At 42.0% G+C, this 17,377-nt stretch overlaps 1 long non-coding RNA gene across 3 annotated transcripts in view; it reads left to right on the top strand.

The window, feature by feature from the left end:
- LOC128929746 (uncharacterized) overlaps positions 1–17,377 on the top strand; it is a 385,058-nt gene that overhangs the window by 134,258 nt on the left and 233,423 nt on the right. The gene's annotated exons all lie outside the window — the stretch shown is intronic.

The raw sequence follows: 17,377 nt of genomic DNA, 5'->3' as shown, positions 1-17,377 counted from the left end.
AAATCTTTGTAGTTTACCCATCTGACAAAGGGCTGATATCCAGAGTTTACAAAGAACTCAAACAGATTTACAGGAAAAAATCAAACAAGCCCATTCAAAAATGGGCAAAGGATATGAACAGAAATTTTACAAAAGAAGACATACATGAGGCCAACAAACATATGAAAAAATGCTTATTATCACTGGTCATTAGAGAGACGCAAATCAAAATCACATTGAGATACCATCTCACGCCAGTTAGAATGGCGATCATTAAAAAATCTGGAGACAACAGATGCTGGAGAGGATGTGGAGAAATAGGAACACTTTTACAGTGCTGATGGGAGTGTAAATTAGTTCAACCATTGTGGAAGACAGTGTGGCAATTCCTCAAGGACCTAGAAATAGAAATTCCATTTGACCCAGCAATCCCATTACTGGGTATATATCCAAAGGACTGTAAATCGTTCTACTATAAGGACACATGCACATGAATGTTCATTGCAGCACTGTTTACAATAGCAAAGACCTGGAACAAACCCAAATGCCCATCGATGATAGACTGGATTGGGAAAATGTGGCACATATACACCATGGAATAGTATGCAGCAATCAAAAACAATGAGTTTGTGTCCTTTGTAGGGACATGGATGAATCTGGAGAACATCATTCTCAGCAAACTGACACAAGAACAGAAAATGAAATACTGCATATTCTCACTCATAGGCGGGTGAGGAATAATGAGAACACAAGGACACAGGGAATGGAGTACTACACCCTGGGGTCTACTGGGGGGAATAGGGGAGGGACAGTGGAGGGGGGAGCTGGGAAGGGATAGCCTGGGGAGAAATGCCAAATGTGGGTGAAGGGGGGGAAGGCAGCAAAACACACTACCATGTGTGTACCTATGCAACTATCTTGCATGTTCTGCACATGTACCCCAAAACCTAAAATGCAATAAAAAAAGAGTAAAGTTTCAGTTATGCAGATAAGCAAGTTCTAGAAATCTCCTGCATAACACAATGTGTATAGTTAACAGCATTGTATTTTGCAAAATACATTTGTTAAAACAGTATATTGTATGTTAAATGTTCTTCAAACAGAGAGAGAGAGAGAAGATACGGTGATGTTTTCTAGGCCACAATCTTTGCAACTACCTTCTTTCGGTGGCGTAAATGGCATCTGCCGCCTCTATTCCAGGCACCCTGCCTTCATCCTCTTCGGAATATATCATGCCTTTTCCTCCTTATTGCACAAAGGTTCTTCTTTCCTGGAATGCGCTCTTATACACTGTTCTTCTGCAAGAATTCCATCTGCCCTTCAATGAGTCTTTTCAGATTCTGTTAATTCATCTCCATCTTTGCAGTCATCTCCCTTACAGTTCTAAGGTCCAGACTCTATGGATTTAAACCCCTGTGGGCAGAGGGCAATAATGACACCTGCTACTTAAGGTCATTGTGAGGATGAAATGAGACAATTTATATACCTCTCATCTCCTTCCTGGGCCCTGCCTTCTGACTGGCTCACACGCTCACTTTTCAGCCCCAGCAGTTCTCCGTACTCCAGCCTCCCCACCCTCTGCCTGTTAAGACTTTCAGTGACTTCTCATGACTCTGCGAATAAAGACCATGGTCCTTACAAAGACTAGAAGATGAACTTTTGTATATCTGGTCACACTTATACGCCCTCTTTGGCTACACTGGTTTCCGTTGAGTTCCTCAAATCCACCTGTCTGCTTTCCAGCACAGATTTCTTGAGCCACCTGGTTCATCTCTTTGGAATTCCTCCTCAGTAACTTCTTCCCATTTTTCATATTCCTGCTGGCAGGGGATTCCCTCAGGTAAGCCCTTGTATTCACTTCCTGGGACTGCTGTATCAAACTGGGTAGCTTAAAACAGCAGGAATTTCTTCTCTCACAGTTCTAAAGATTGAAAATCTAAAATTATTCAGTAGGGTTGGATTCCTCTGGAAGCTCTGAAGTTTGGCAGCTGCTGGCAACCCTTCATACTCCTCAGCTTGGGGCCTCCTAACTCCATTCTCTCCTTCCGTTTTTATGTGGCCTTATTCTCTGCCTCTGTGTTTCAAATTTCTCCCTCTTCTCTCTGATAAGAACAGTAGTCAGTGGGCGCATGGCATAACCTAAATCCAGAAGGGTCTCTGTTAAGGGATCTCTCTTTAAGATCTCTCTCCTAGAGCAGCACAGGAGAGAAATGTGGGGACAGAGCCCCCACAAAAAGTCCCTACTGGGGCATCACCTAGTGGAGCTATGAGAAGAGGGTCATTGTCCTCCAGATACCAAAATGGTAGATCCGCTAACAGCTTGCACTGTGTGCCTAGAAAAGCCGCAGACACTCAGCACCAACCTATGAAAGCAGCTGGGAGGGAAGCTGTACCCTGCAAAACCACAGGGGTTTTGCCCAAGACCATGGGAACACACCTCTTACATCAGCATGACCTGGATGTGAGACATGGAGTTGAAGGAGATTATTTGAAATTTTGGACTTCCATGGGGTCTGTAGCCCATTTGTTTTGGCCAACATCTCCCATTTGGAATGATTGTATCTATTTAATGCCTGAACCCCTATTGTATCTAGGAAGCAACTAACTTGCTTTGATTTTACAGGCTCGTGGGTGGAAAGGAAGTTGACTGTCTCAGATGAGATGTTGGGCTTTGGAATTTTCAGCTAATGCTGAAATGAGTTAAGACTTTGGGGAACCGTTGGGAAAACACAGTTGGTTTTGAAATGCAAGGACATGAGATTTGGGAGGGGCCAGAGGCACAATGACATGGTTTGGCTGTGTCCCCACCCAAATCTCATCTCGAATTGTAACTCCCACAATTCCTATATGTCATGGGAGGAACCCGGAAGGAGATGATTGAATTATGAGGACTACGCTGTTCTCATAGTAGTGAATGAATCTCGTGAGCTCTGATGGCTTTGAAAAAAGGGAGTTTGCCAGCACAAACTCTGTCTTTGCCTGCCACTATCCATGCAAGACATGACTTGCTCTTCCTTGCCTTCCACCGTGACTGTGAGACCTCCCCAGCCATAGAACTTAGTCCAATGAAACCTCTTTATTTTGTAAATTGCCCAATTTCAGATATGTCTTTATCAGCAGCATGACAATGGACTAATAGAAGGTCCCTAACTTAATATCTGCAAAGATCCTATTTCTAAATAAGGTTACATTCATTGGTACTGGGGTTAGGTTTTAAATGGATCTTTATGCAGGACTCAGTTCAACCCACCTTTGCTGCATTTTAATATCTCAGTTCTTATTGTAGTTGTCTCCTTACATTTATCCATATGATCATGTGGTTACTGCCCCCTACTAGATGCGAAGTTTCACAAGGACAAGAAGTATGTCTGCTGTAACCTTCGGATCCCCAGAGCCAAACCTAGTGTCAGGTACATAACTGGCAGACACATTTAAATCCTTTTTGATGTAGATAATTTTAAAATACTTAAAGATAGAGGAAATTACTTAAAGTGTTAAATTAAAAATACAGGTCATAGGCCAAGCATAATGGCACAAGCTCGTAGTCCCAGCTACTCAAGAGGCTGAAGCAGGAGAATTGCTTGAACTCAGGAGGCAGAGGTTGCAGTGAGTCAAGGTCGCACCACTGCACTTCAGCCTGGGTGACAGAGAGAGACAGATTTTGTCTCAAAAAAACACAAAGGCCGTATAATCTTTATATAGACACACAAATACACACACACACACACACACACGTTACATACACCAACATTTTAACAATATCTATAGTAAAAATGTCATTTTCAGTTATTCTATACCTTCTGCATTGTCTATATTTTATACAATGTGTTTCTTTGACATCCAACTTTTTTTGTAACTTATTTCCTACTGGAAAAAATGTGATGCTAATAGCTTTTAAGAACTTTTGGGAAAATGACTCTAGAAATATCACCACATGGCCTTTGTGATGCAAAATATACAAGGACATAGAATAAATTGCATTTCGTTCTCATTCTAAAGTCTGGGTCCAATGATTTTCAACAGAACCTTTCATAATTGTTTTTCTAATAATGATTGTTTTTTCCTAATGGACCATATTTGAGCAAAAATTGATTAGTCATAATCTTCTGTTCATGATGCATCATCATCATTGCCATGCTGGTTATATACTGTCATAATAGTATATAATTTATATACTGCTTATATAACTTATATATAAATATGTATAATTTATATATAAATGTATGTAATTTATGTGTGTTTATATAAATTATATACTTTTATGATAGTATATAATCACTTTTATAATAGTATAACTATTTTATAATTTTTTTTTTTTGAGACGGAGTTTCGCTTGTTACCCAGGCTGGAGTGCAATGGCGCGATCTCGGCTCACTGCAACCTCTGCCTCCTGGGTTCAGGCAATTCTCCTGCCTCAGCCTCCCGAGTAGCCAGGATTACAGGCATGCGCCACCAAGCCCAGCTGATTTTTTGTATTTTTAGTAGAGACGGGGTTTCACCATGTTGACCGGAATGGTCTCGATCTGTTGACCTTGTGATCCACCCGCCTCAGCCTCCCAAAGTGCTGGGATTACAGGCTTGAGCCACCGCGCCCGGCCCTATTTTATAATTGTATAATAGTATAACTATCCATGAACCTCCGCTGGAACACCAACTTTTCCATCTACTCCTATCTCCCACCCCACATGCAGCATCTAAAATCCAAACTCTGTCGGTACTCTCACTTTTCAATACCTGGGTGTCTACACTTTGCATGCCTACACTGAGCATTAAAGCCAGGGTTGTCCAGAGTGAGCAGGACCTATACAGAGGGCTCTTGTAGATCTCTTCTCACCAAGGACTATTGTCCTTTGATGAACTGTTACCTCAAAAGAGCATGACTCAGGATAGGTCCTTAATAATCAGCCGTGAGTGAGCAAATGCTTGAAACGACAGAGGCATTGGATTTTGCAATGGGATTATTCTACCCAAACCCAGCTTTCATCAGGAGGATGCCTTGGTTGATAAATGAAACCAGAAATTTCTCAGGTTGCAGGGTATCTTGACAGAATTGCTAATTGGTTGAAATAGTGGTTTCCAAACTTTGCTAAACATTGGAATTATCTGAATAATAAAAATCACAAAAATTGCCAATCCCTGAGTCCCACTTCCAACTAATGGAATCCAGCTCCTGTCAGGTGATCTTAATGTACAGCAGGTTTGGTAGTCATGGGGTTACGACAAGGCAGAGGGAGCTCAGAATGTGGAACCTCCACCCACTCTGTGTCATGATGACTTTTCACGAAGACATTGATACTCTTGCCACACAGGGCTTCCTTCCCCTCAGCTGGTGTCTGGGCAATGTGGACCACTGTTCCCATGGGACCTAGTCTGGAAAGGGCTCTCTAAATGGGGAGAGGAAACCCAGAGAATCTTGTTAGGAAATCCCTGGGCTTGGCTCAACCAAAAGGCTGGTAGAACAAGCAGTTAGAATCCCCAGAGATGGAGAGGTGAGGTGGGTGGGCTCTGGCTTAATGAAAAGTACAGCTCTCCTGAAGGAAGAGAATGACTCCAAGCTTTGGAGAAAAGGTTGAGATAAATTAACTTTAGTAAAGTCAGATGGAACAGCTTGGGTTAGCACACATATAGAAATGGGCTTGCCCTGCCCCTGAACAGATTTAAGCAACTGGCCTTTTTTTAAATGTGCCTCACATTTGAGGATAAATAATATGAAGAAGATAACTGTTAATACAACGAAACAGAAGGCACAGAGGAGAGGCTGGAATCTTTTTAGCTATTTATTTTATACGATATGGCTTTAAGAGGAGTCTCATCGTTGATGGGTGAATTAGCAGAAAGTGAATGTGCTGTTCTGTCATCTTCCTGGAGAAGGAGGTAAGCAGTTGATTCTACCTCTGGAGAAAGATGTAGATGCCCTTAGGACAGGTTTCAGAGCAAGTTGTAATCTTGGTCCAATATTTATTGTATGTTTTCAAGCACATTTCCTAACCTTTCTGAGTCTCAGTTTCCTAACAGCAGACATCCCACATTTGACCTGAAAAAAATGCCTAGAATAGGCAGTGATAAAGGACTGGTAAGGCAGACACTCTATCATGCAGTTTTCACAAGTCAGCTTACTTACAGGCTTTGGTGGAAGAAACACACTCAGTCCTTGAGTTATAAGGAGGAAGGTCGGGAGAAGCAAGCAGGTGTCTGCCTCAAAGATTGGTCTTTTAATCCAGAGGGAAAATCCTGCATCCAGATTCTAGTGAAAGAAACAATGCAAACAGAAGCTGAAGAAATGGTTTCCACTGTTGTCATCAAAAGTCTTCTTAAAACACTGGTGCTCAGACCGTCCTCTTTTGGTGCTGAGATGACCAAGGGAGATGCCAGGCTGGGGAGAGGGAGTCTGTTCCGTGTGAAATATTCAAGGCTTTGGCTCTCTGTGAGCTCCTGAAAAGGGAGTAAGTCAAGGCTGTAACTATGCTGGCAGAAGGGTGATTGGCAATGGGCATCAGAGGCAGGGATGAGGTACCATCATGGAGTGCCACAGTGTGCACTGTCTTGGTGAGGAGGAAATACTGAGAGATCAAAGCAGAAGAGCTTTTCAGGTCTCTTGAGATGCCCTGATACCATTCTTGAGCACACTTAAGTCATCATTGAGGGAAACTGACACTTTCTGACTTGAGGCAGGTGATGGGTAACAGCCTGTGCAACAGAAGTGATTGCTATTGCTATAACCCACCTGTGCCTAAGATACGATGTAGGCTGAGGATCACAGGGATGAACAGACTGGAAAGTACAGGCTTAAACTCCAAGCAGGGATTCTTTGCCTTGGCTCTGCTGGAATTTGGTGTCGGATAGTTCTTTGTTGTGTTTGAGTTGTCCTGTGCACTGTAGGATGTGTAGGAGGATCCCTAGTCTCTGCCTACTAGATGCCAGTTGCATTCTCCGAGTTGTGACAACCAAAAATACTGCCAGGTATTTTCAAATATGTCCTAGGAGGAGGAAGGCAAAATTGTCCCCACTGAAAAATCACTGACTCAAAGTGTCATGAGAATGTAAGATGCAGTATACTAAATGCCTAGCCCAGTGTCTGAATCAACAAATATTAGTTTCCTTCTCCCTTCCTGTCACTGGCTGTTCTGATCTGTTTGATGGGAAGATTCATGTGTTCACCCAGCAGGATACACGGATCTGAACTAGCTGAGATTCTAAGACGCTGTAGCCTCTTGGCTTTTTGACCTTGGGCAACTCTCTCGCCACCTGAGCTTTTCTAATAGAAAAATGAGACTCGGACTTCATGATTTTTAACGTGCCATTTCAGGGCTGACATTTCATGGTTCTTAGAATACTTGGGCCAGAATTAGGAGAAGAAAGGCTATCAAGAGTAGCCTTTGTTTCCAAGAGAGAGTGGTCAGTGGCCACTAGGAAACTGCAAAAGCAGGGTTTGGGGAAAAGCAGAGGCAAATCCTACGGCTTTGACTTCAGGGGAGATGAAAAAAGGTTCTGACTTGAGTCTCAACCAAATAAAGTCCTCCCCACCCTGTCACCATTTACAGATATCACCTAATCTGAGATTAGAGTAAATTCCGTCTTTTCTTAACAGCCCCACAGACTGAATGGTCCTTGCAGCTGGAGTACAGAATAAAGTAAATTCTGTCTTTTCTTAACCGCAGACTAAATGGTCCTTGCAGCTGGAGTAGGGAAGTCATAGGAGTTGTGGTGTTTCTTTTTTTTTTTTTTTTTTTCTTATTTTTTTATTGCATTTTAGGTTTTTGGGGTACATGTGCAGAGCATGCAATACAGTTGCATAGGTACACACATGGCAGTGTGTTTTGTTTGCTTTCACCCCTTCACCCACATTTGGCGTTTCTCCCCAGGCTATTTCTCCCCATCTCCCCCTCCCACTGGCCCTCCCCTTTTCCCCCAATAGACCCCAGTGTGTAGTGCTCCCCTCTCTGTGTCCATGTGTTCTCATTTTTCATCACCCGCCTATGAGTGAGAATATGCAGTGTTTCATTTTCTGTTCTTGTGTCAGTTTGCTGAGAATGATGTTCTCCAGATTCATCCATGTCCCTACAAACGACACGAACTCATCATTTCTGATTGCTGCATAATATTCCATGGTGTATATGTGCCACATTTTCCCAATCCAGTCTATCATCAATGGGCATTTGGGTTGATTCCAGGTCTTTGCTATTGTACACAGTGCTGCAATAAACATTCGTGTGCATGTGTCCTTATAGTAGAATGATTTATAGTCCTTTGGGTATATACCCAGTAATGGGATTGCTGGGTCAAATGGAATTTCTATTTCTAAGGCCTTGAGGAATCGCCACACTGTCTTCCACAATGGTTGGACTAATTTACACTCCCACCAACAGTGTAAAAGTGTTCCTTTTTCTCCACATCCTCTCCAGCATCTGATGTCTCCAGATTTTTTAATGATCGCCATTCTAACTGGCGTGAGATGGTATCTCAATGTGGTTTTGATTTGCATCTCTCTGATGACCAGTGACGATGAGCATTTTTTCATATGATTGTTGGCCTCATATATGTCTTCTTTCGTAAAGTGTCTGTTCATATCCTTTGCCCACTTTTGAATGGGCTTGTTTGTTTTTTTCCTGTAAATCTGTTTGAGTTCTTTGTAAATTCTGGATATCAGCCCTTTGTCAGATGGGTAAACTGCAAAAATTTTTTCCCATTCTGTTGGTTGCCAGTTCACTCTAGTGACTGTTTCTTTTGCCGTGCAGAAGCTGTGGAGTTTGATTAGGTCCCATTTGTCTATTTTGGCTTTTGTTGCCAATGCTTTTGGTGTTTTGTTCATGAAGTCCTTGCCTACTCCTATGTCCTGGATAGTTTTGCCTAGATTTCCTTCTAGGGTTTTTATCTGGAATTAATTTTAGTGTAAGGTTTCAGGAAGGGGTCCAGTTTCTGCTTTCTGCACATGGCTAGCCAGTTTTCCCAACACCATTTGTTAAATAGCGAATCCTTTCCCCATTGCTTGTTTTTGTCAGGTTTATCAAAGATTGTATAGTTGTAGATATGGTGTGCTTCCTCCAGTGCCTCTGTTTTGTTCCATTGGTCTATATCTCTGTTTTGGTACCAGTACCATGCTGTTTTGATTACTGTAGCCTTGTAGTATAGTTTGAAATTCGGTAGTCTGATGCCCCCCGCTGTGTTCTTTTTGCTTAGAATTGACTTGGCTATGCGGGCTCTCTTTTGGTTCCATATGAAGTTCATGGTGGTTTTTTCCAGTTCTGTGAAGAAAGTCAATGGTAGCTTGATGGGGATAGCATTGATTCTGTAAATTACTTTGGGCAGTATAGCCATTTTCACGATATTAATTCTTCCTAACCATGAACATGGAATGTTTCTCCATCTGTTTGTGTCCTCTCTGATTTCGTTGAGCAGTGGCTTGTAGTTCTCCTTGATGAGGTCCCTTACGTTCCTTGTGAGTTGTATTCCAAGGTATTTTATTCTTTTTGTAGCAATTGTGAATGGCAGTTCGTTCTTGATTTGGCTCTCTTTAAGTCTGTTAATGGTGTATAGGAATGCTTGTGATTTTTGCACATTGATTTTATATCCTGAGACTTTGCTGAAGTTGCTTATCAGTTTTAGGAGTTTTTGGGCTGAGGCGATGGGGTCTTCTAGGTATACTATCATGTTGTCTGCAAATAGAGACAATTTGGCTTCCACCTTTCCTATTTGAATACCCTTAATTTCTTTTTCTTGCCTGATTGCTCTGGCTAAAACTTCCAGTACTATATTGAATAGGAGTGGTGAAAGAGGGCATCCTTGTCTAGTGCCGGATTTCAAAGGGAATGCTTCCAGTTTTTGCCCATTCAGTATGATATTGGCTGTTGGTTTGTCATAAATAGCTTTTATTACTTTGAGATACGTTCCATCAATACCGAGTTTATTGAGGGTTTTTAGCATAAAGGACTGTTGAATTTTGTCAAATGCCTTCTCTGTGTCAATTGAGATAATCATGTGGTTTTTGTTTTTGGTTCTGTTTATGTGGTGAATTACGTTTATAGACTTGAGTATGTTGAACCAGCCTTGCCTTCCTGGGATGAATCCTACTTGATTGTGATGAATAAGTTTTTTGATTTGCTGTTGCAATCGGCTTGCCAATATTTTATTGAAGATTTTTGCATCTATGTTCATCATGGATATTGGCCTTAAGTTTTCTTTTCTTGTTGGGTCTCTGCCGGGTTTTGATATCAGGATGATGTTGGTCTCATAAAATGATTTGGGAAGGATTCCCTCTTTTTGGATTATTTGGAATACTTTTAGAAGGAATGGTACCAGCTCCTCTTTGTGTGTCTGGTAGAATTCGGCTGTGAACCCGTCTGGACCTGGGCTTTTTTTGTGTGGTAGGCTCTTAATTGCTGCCTCGACTTCTGACCTTGTTATTGGTCTATTCATAGTTTCAGCTTCCTCCTGGTTTAGGCTTGGGAGGACACAGGAGTCCAGGAATTTATCCATTTCTTCCAGGTTTACTAGTTTATATGCATAGAGTTGTTTGTAATATTCTCTGATGATGGTTTGAATTTCTGTGGAGTCTGTGGTGATTTCCCCTTTATCATTTTTATTGCATCTATTTGGTTGTTCTCTCTTTTATTTTTAATCAATCTGGCTAGTGGTCTGTCTATTTTGTTGATCTTTTCAAAAAACCAGCTCTTGGATTTATTGATTTTTTGAAGGGTTTTTTGTGTCTCAATCTCCTTCAGTTCAGCTCTGATCTTAGTAATTTCTTGTCTTCTGCTGGGTTTTGAGTTTTTTTGATCTTGCTCCTCTAGCTCTTTCAATTTTGAGGATAGGGTGTCAATTTTGGATCTCTCCATTCTCCTCATATGGGCACTTATTGCTATATACTTTCCTCTAGAGACTGCTTTAAATGTGTCCCAGAGATTCTGGCATGTTGTGTCTTCGTTCTCATTGGTTTCAAAGAACTTCTTTATTTCTGCCTTCATTTCATTGTTTACCCAGTCAATATTCAAGAGCCAGTTGTTCAGTTTCCATGAAGCTGTGCAGTTCTGGATTGGTTTCTGAATTCTGAGTTCTAACTTGATTGCACTATGGTCTGTGAGGCTGTTTGTTATGATTTCAGTTGTTTTGCATTTGCTGAGCAGTGCTTTACTTCCAATTATGTGGTCAATTTTAGAGTAGGTGTGATGTGGTGCTGAGAAGAATGTATATTCTGTGGATTTGGGGTGGAGAGTTCTGTAAATGTCTATCAGGTTTGCTTGTTCCAGGTCTGAGTTCAAGCCCTGGATATCCTTGTTGATTTTCTGTCTGGTTGATCTGTCTAATATTGACAGTGGAGTGTTAAAGTCTCCCACTATTATTGTGTGGGAGTCTAAGTCTCTTTGTAAGTCATTAAGAACTTGCCTTATGTATCTGAGTGCTCCTGCATTGGGTCCATATATGTTTAGGATCGTTAGCTCTTCTTGTTGTATCGATCCTTTTACCATTATGTAATGGCCTTCTTTGTGTCTTTTGATCTTTGTTGCTTTAAAGTCTATTTTTTCAGAGACAAGAATTGCAACTCCTGCTTTTTTTTTTTTTGCTGTCCATTTGCTTTGTAAATCTTCCTCCATCCCTTTATTTTGAGTCTTTGTGTATCCTTGCATGTGAGATGGGTTTCCTGAATACAGCACACTGATGGGTTTTGGATTTTTATCCAGTTTGCCAGTCTGTGTCTTTTGATTGGTGCATTTAGTCCATTTACATTTAGGGTTAATATTGTTATGTGTGTGTGGTGTTTCTTAAAGTACGTTGGTAAACAAGACCAGAGGCACTCCGTTATCAAGCAGAATGAGACTAAATGTAAGATCTGCTGTGTGTGTGTGTGTGTATGAAGTGTGTGTTTTTGTGTAATAAGGATATGGATTATCTATGGGTACTCGAGTGCGCAGCGTAGATTCCTGGTACATATGGGGTGATGTGGCATGTGGGTGAAGTTTAAGTGTGGTTGTGGGAAATCACATGTGGCTATATCTATGTGTAAGTGTGTGTGAGGTGTCAGAGGAGGGTAGATGTCATGGAGAGTACGTGTGTGTGACAGTGATTCTGGTTTATTGGTATAGAAACAGGTCAGGGTGTGAGTGGGAGATAAGTGGCTGGGTATGGCAGGGAAGGAGTTAAGTGTGTAGTTATTTGTCTGCAGGAGAGACTAGGATATGGGTTGATAATCACAGTTATAACATGCCATTGTGGATGCAAGCGTATCCGTGCACATGTGTGCAGAGCATGTATGGGAGGCTGTTTGCTGTAGAGGGGTCGAGGCTGTAATGCATGTGATAAGCGTGGAGTTGGGTATCCTGCTCAGTACTCCTCTCTCCTTCTCTTTCTCTGACATTACCCTATTTAAATTTCTTATTTATACTTAAAACTCTCTAAATCTATCTCACTTATATAATTGTTTATTTGCTTGCTACCTGGTCCACTGGAATATAAGCTTCAGAGAGCGGGACCTATCTTATATGCTGGTGTACTTTCATTTTTAGAACAGTAAATGTGGCATATGAATCAATGAATGTGGGGGATGATGTGATGGAGAGTGTCTGTGCATGTGAGTATATGTAAAACCATGGTGGGACATCTACCATGACTGTGCAAATGAGATTAGGTATCTCGTGGTCTGTAAGTTAATAAAAGGGTGATATGCTTTGTGTGTGATCGTGAACTATGTGTGTATGAGTGTGTGGGGAGATGTAAATGTGTGCCAGAAGGGGGCGTGGAAATGAGTGGTAGAGGAAGAGGGAAGGAATGTATCTGTGATTGAGTGAATGTCATTTGCTTTTAGCAATCTCCCTTGACTCACTGGGATGTATGTTGTCAGGTGCCAACTCACCTGGGGACCTGAAACTGTACTGTGTCTCCTTAATGAGGAATGCTGTCTTGACAGCCAGGTCTTAGAAGCCAAAATAGGCCAATAAGACGTAGGTGAGGTTAAGGGAAAATAGAATTCTGTGTTGTTAAGTGGTATCTCAAATAAGAAGCAGATCTTCTTAGGTGTCTGTAAGATGCTTTATGAGTGTAAGAGCCTAAAATGTAGGTGGCTTTGTTTCCAGCTGAGCCATGTGCTATAGCAACAAGTGTGTGTTTGTTCTCTTAAAGAGCTTGGACTTCATCTCAGATCCTGGAGACACTTTTTAAGACCTAGACAGTTATATTCTGAAGGCTTAAATGTCTCTACAATTTCAATTCCTTGTTTCTTCAACTAGTGAGGTTCATCTAATTATTTTTAAGTGGTTATCTTTTGCTTGCTTTTTTAGTTTTGCTAATAGAAATTCTAAGTGTTTGCTAATTCTCTTGCCCAATTCTAGAATTAGAGAAGCTTTGGGTATCTTCCCCCTTGTTTAAATGACCTCCGTGCCCTCATTTAGAATTCATCTTGAGTTCCATCTGTTTTTGCTTTTTGGAAAATACATTCTGGGCACTTCTGGACTTCTAGGTTTAGGATCCATGTTTCTTTTACCTTTTCCTGGGCTTCTCATGTAGCTGAAGGATGTTTGATTAGTTACACAGAATTTTTGCTTTTCAAGAGCGGTATAATGTTCAAATAGGCTACCCGGATAATTTTTAAAACACATTTTTTTCCTGGAAATATTTGATCAGATGGTTTGCCTTAAAATCTTCTTAGTCCAGACACTGTAGAAAGCACCTTCCCTGTCTTCATTTTTTTTTTTTTTTTTTTTTTTTTTTTGAGACAGTCTCACTCTGTCACCCAGGCTGGAGTGCAGTGTTGCAATCTCTGCTCACTGCAACCTCCGCCTCCTGGGTTCAAGTGATTCTCCTGCCTCAGCCTCCTGAGTAGCTGGGACTACAGACACGTGCCACCATGCCCAGCTAATGTTTGTATTTTTAGTAGAGATGGGGTTTCACCATGTTGGCCAGGAGGGTCTTAATCTACTGACCTCGTGATCCACCCACCTTGGCCTCCCAAAGTGCTGAGATTACAGGCATGAGCCACTGCACCCGGCCCCTATCTTCATTTTTTAACCTGTTATGTGAAAGGCATTGTTCTATAGCTTGAATATGGAATGAGAAGTGGCAGAGAGGAATATTAAGGAGAAAGAAGACAAAAAAATGTATGGCGTAGGGAAAAATATTCCGGGATGAGGAGCATCCAAAAGACAAAATTGGACCAACACTATCATCAATGTCACCATGACTGTCACCCTCATCTTCATCAATAATCGGGTAAAGGTACAGAATGTGGACATCTGTTTCTCCTCTTCTTTTGATATTAGATCCATAGTAAGAAGGTATAGGTCATTGGCCCTCTCTAAGTGTTGGCTGCTCTAATATGGCTTTCATAGAACACAAATTTTATGGAGTCACTTCTCTGCCCAAGATCATTCAGCCTCCCTGTCTACATTCAGATCAAAGCCAAGCTTTTCTGATGGCCAGCCAGGCAACACCATACCCCAGTCTCATTTGTCATGAATATTACCTCTGGTTTAAATTCATCTAGTGCTGACTGCATCTTGCCAAGCTCTATGACCTGGGTGTATAGAGATGGAAAAGAGATACAGAGTCCCTCCTCTGTCCTCAAGGAACTCACAGTTCAGCAGGAGCAGCAAGGTACTACAGAGATGATGGCGGCCAAATCTGTGTTGGGTGAAGGGGATGAAATAAAGAGAAGGAGTTAAAACGTGAAAAGGTTAAAACAGATGATTCTGGAGCCGAACCTGGGAGGATGGTACCGTTTCCAAGAGAGTGAATGGTTATAAGACAAGGATGGGGTGGCCAGACTGCTCTCTTGTTTGGACACCATATACATTCTAACTGCCAGGTCTTTGGTGGTGCCTATTTATCATTAGAAATATCTGCCTCCTCTTCCTTCCTTTATCCAAGTCCTGCCAACCCTTCAGAGACTGAATTTAATCTCAGCTTTGTCACAAAGCCCTCTGACACCACTGGAAACCTTCCCGGTCCATCCTCTCTCTCTCTTCCCTGAACTCCTGAAGTCTGTTTCAGGTCATTTTGCACAATATTAAATTTTTGGTGATGGTCTTCTGTATATAATCAGGAAGAAAACTCTGAGAACAGGAGATCCAGCTCTTCTCCTTGGAACTATAACCTGGACAAGTCAGGCAGTCTAGAGACCCAGTGTTTCCAAAAGCCAGAATATAACAGTTGAGAATATGAAGGCTCTTGTACTTGTTCAATGTGTACTTTCCAGAAAGTGACTTAAATTTCCTATACCTCAGTTTACTCATCTGTAAAATGGGGATGATGGACTAAGTTGCTGTCAGAATTAAGTAAGTTTGTATCTGTAAGGCCTAAATAACAAGGCCAGGAAAATGTGGTCAGCACAAATAAATGTTGCCTACTATTATTATCTGATTTCATTATTCCAAAGCCTTTCTATTATTTTACAGATGAAGAGAGATGTAGAGAGGAAGTGACTATTCTAAGGCCTCACAGATAGTAAGTGGCAGACTTGGGACCAGAACACAGTATGCTTTGGCCACCCCACCAGTCCCAGCCCAGTCCTTACCTCGTAGCTCCATATGTGTTTGTCAAGCAACTGACGACTAAACCCAGCCGGAAGGCCCCAGAAGAAGATCCTGGATGTGGAAAGAGAAGAGCCAAACTGTTCCAAATCCCAGTGGTCTGAACTCTCCACCTGTAGAACTGCTAACTTGCCCTTTCTAGAAGACATTGCCTATAGGCTGAAAGGAAGAAAGAGTTAGGGTGGTTTAAAGTTAATGCTCTTGGATTGGGCTTAAAAGCTTTACTTCCCTGTCTAACTTCTATTACAACCTGAAGGCAACTTGGCTTTTGCCAGCTGAAGCAGCAGCTCCATTTAAAATCCATTAGTGTTTTAATTGCAGAGAGATTGTACTCCCGCTGCCTGGCTGCAGGCTTTCACTTAGTACTGAGTACCTGAGAACCCATGTCCCAGGCAGCTAGCCAGCCTTGTCCCAGTGCCCTGCAAAGCAGAGCTGGCCTGCTGCTCTCTTGACCGTGCCCCAGCCCCTTTCTCACCTGAAGGTTCTGCAGCTGACAGACTGGCAGCTAGGGAGGCGGAAGCAATCCTGCCTTCTACGCTCTCCATAAGCACAAGCTTGCTGTGTGGTTTCGAGCACGTTAATGTGATTCTCTGGACTGCAGTCTCTTGATGATAGATAAGCAATTATTGAGTGCTTTTAATGCAGTGGGCCCATCCTAATTTACTCAACATCCCCAAAGAGGTGGTTTTATTATCCATTTTATATTCCGGGGTGCAGGCTCAGAGAGGTGAAGTGGCCTGCCCATGACCACACAGCTGATAAGCGACGGAGGCTGGACTCAAAACCACGTGACAGAATGGGAAGAACTAGAAAATTCCATAGTATTAATTCAGATCCTGCCAATACCAATGACGGTATCCTTGAGAAAATCCCTTGAACAAGCCAAGCGACCAAACTTTTATATGAAGAAAAACTTCATATTTAATACTCTGCAATATCATGGTTCCTGAGTATGCCTGCACATCCGACTGACTGTCCATTAAAGCTCTGATAAAAACACAGATTCCTAAACCTTAGCCCAGTACATCCGACTGGCCATTAAAGGTCTGATAAAAACACAGATTCCTAGACCTTTGAGCCTAGACAATCTCATATCTCTGTGGGAGGAACCTGGGAATCTGTCGTTGAGCAAGCTCACATCTGACATGCAGGAGGGTGTGCAAAGGACGGTTAGCTTTTGAGTCCTCACATTCTAGGAGACAATGCCTGTGTTCGTCAAGTACAGCGGGTTAGAGGAGAAGTAAACTAATCTCAAATGTTATCACAGGCTTTAACACAACAAAAAGTATTTCCCACTCCTGTAATGTCTGTTGTCAATGTGGGCACCTCTCCAGAGCAGCTGTCCTCCATAAATAGGAAGTGTTTCTTCATAGAAAACGTTGGTCACTTGTCTTGTTCAAGGGATTTTCTCAAGGATACTTTCATTGTATTGGCAGGATCTGAATGAATACTATGGAATTTTCTAGTTCTTCACATTTTGCCATGTGGCTTTCCGTCCACATGCAGTGGCTCCCCATCCCAGGCTGGCTTGATCTATTGCACCTCCATGGCACCATGTGCTTCTACGATGCTCTCTGGCAGAAGAGAAGCCTGGCAATGAAATACTTCCATTATGGAGGGACACGCATCACTTCTGCTTCTATTCCATTGTTCAAAGTAGGGCCAGTTCTGACATGACGGGGGCAGAGAAGGGCCATCATCCCTGTGTGTTTGGGCCAAAGTAGAGATGAACTGGGTATTGATAAACAACAGAAAGGCCTATTGTTACAATGACCTATTGGAACTGCTTGGAGAAACCGTTCATCTACTCCTGGTTGCATGGATGAGGAATAAGAGAGAAGGCCAGAGTACCAGGCATGATTCCTGGGGGTGATAATAACCAC

The sequence above is a fragment of the Callithrix jacchus genome, chromosome 1, assembly GCF_049354715.1.
Source record: "Callithrix jacchus isolate 240 chromosome 1, calJac240_pri, whole genome shotgun sequence".
NCBI classification, from domain to species: Eukaryota; Metazoa; Chordata; class Mammalia; order Primates; family Cebidae; genus Callithrix; species Callithrix jacchus.
The sequence above is the reverse complement of the archived record's forward strand: the minus strand, read 5'-3'. Positions and strand labels throughout refer to the sequence as shown.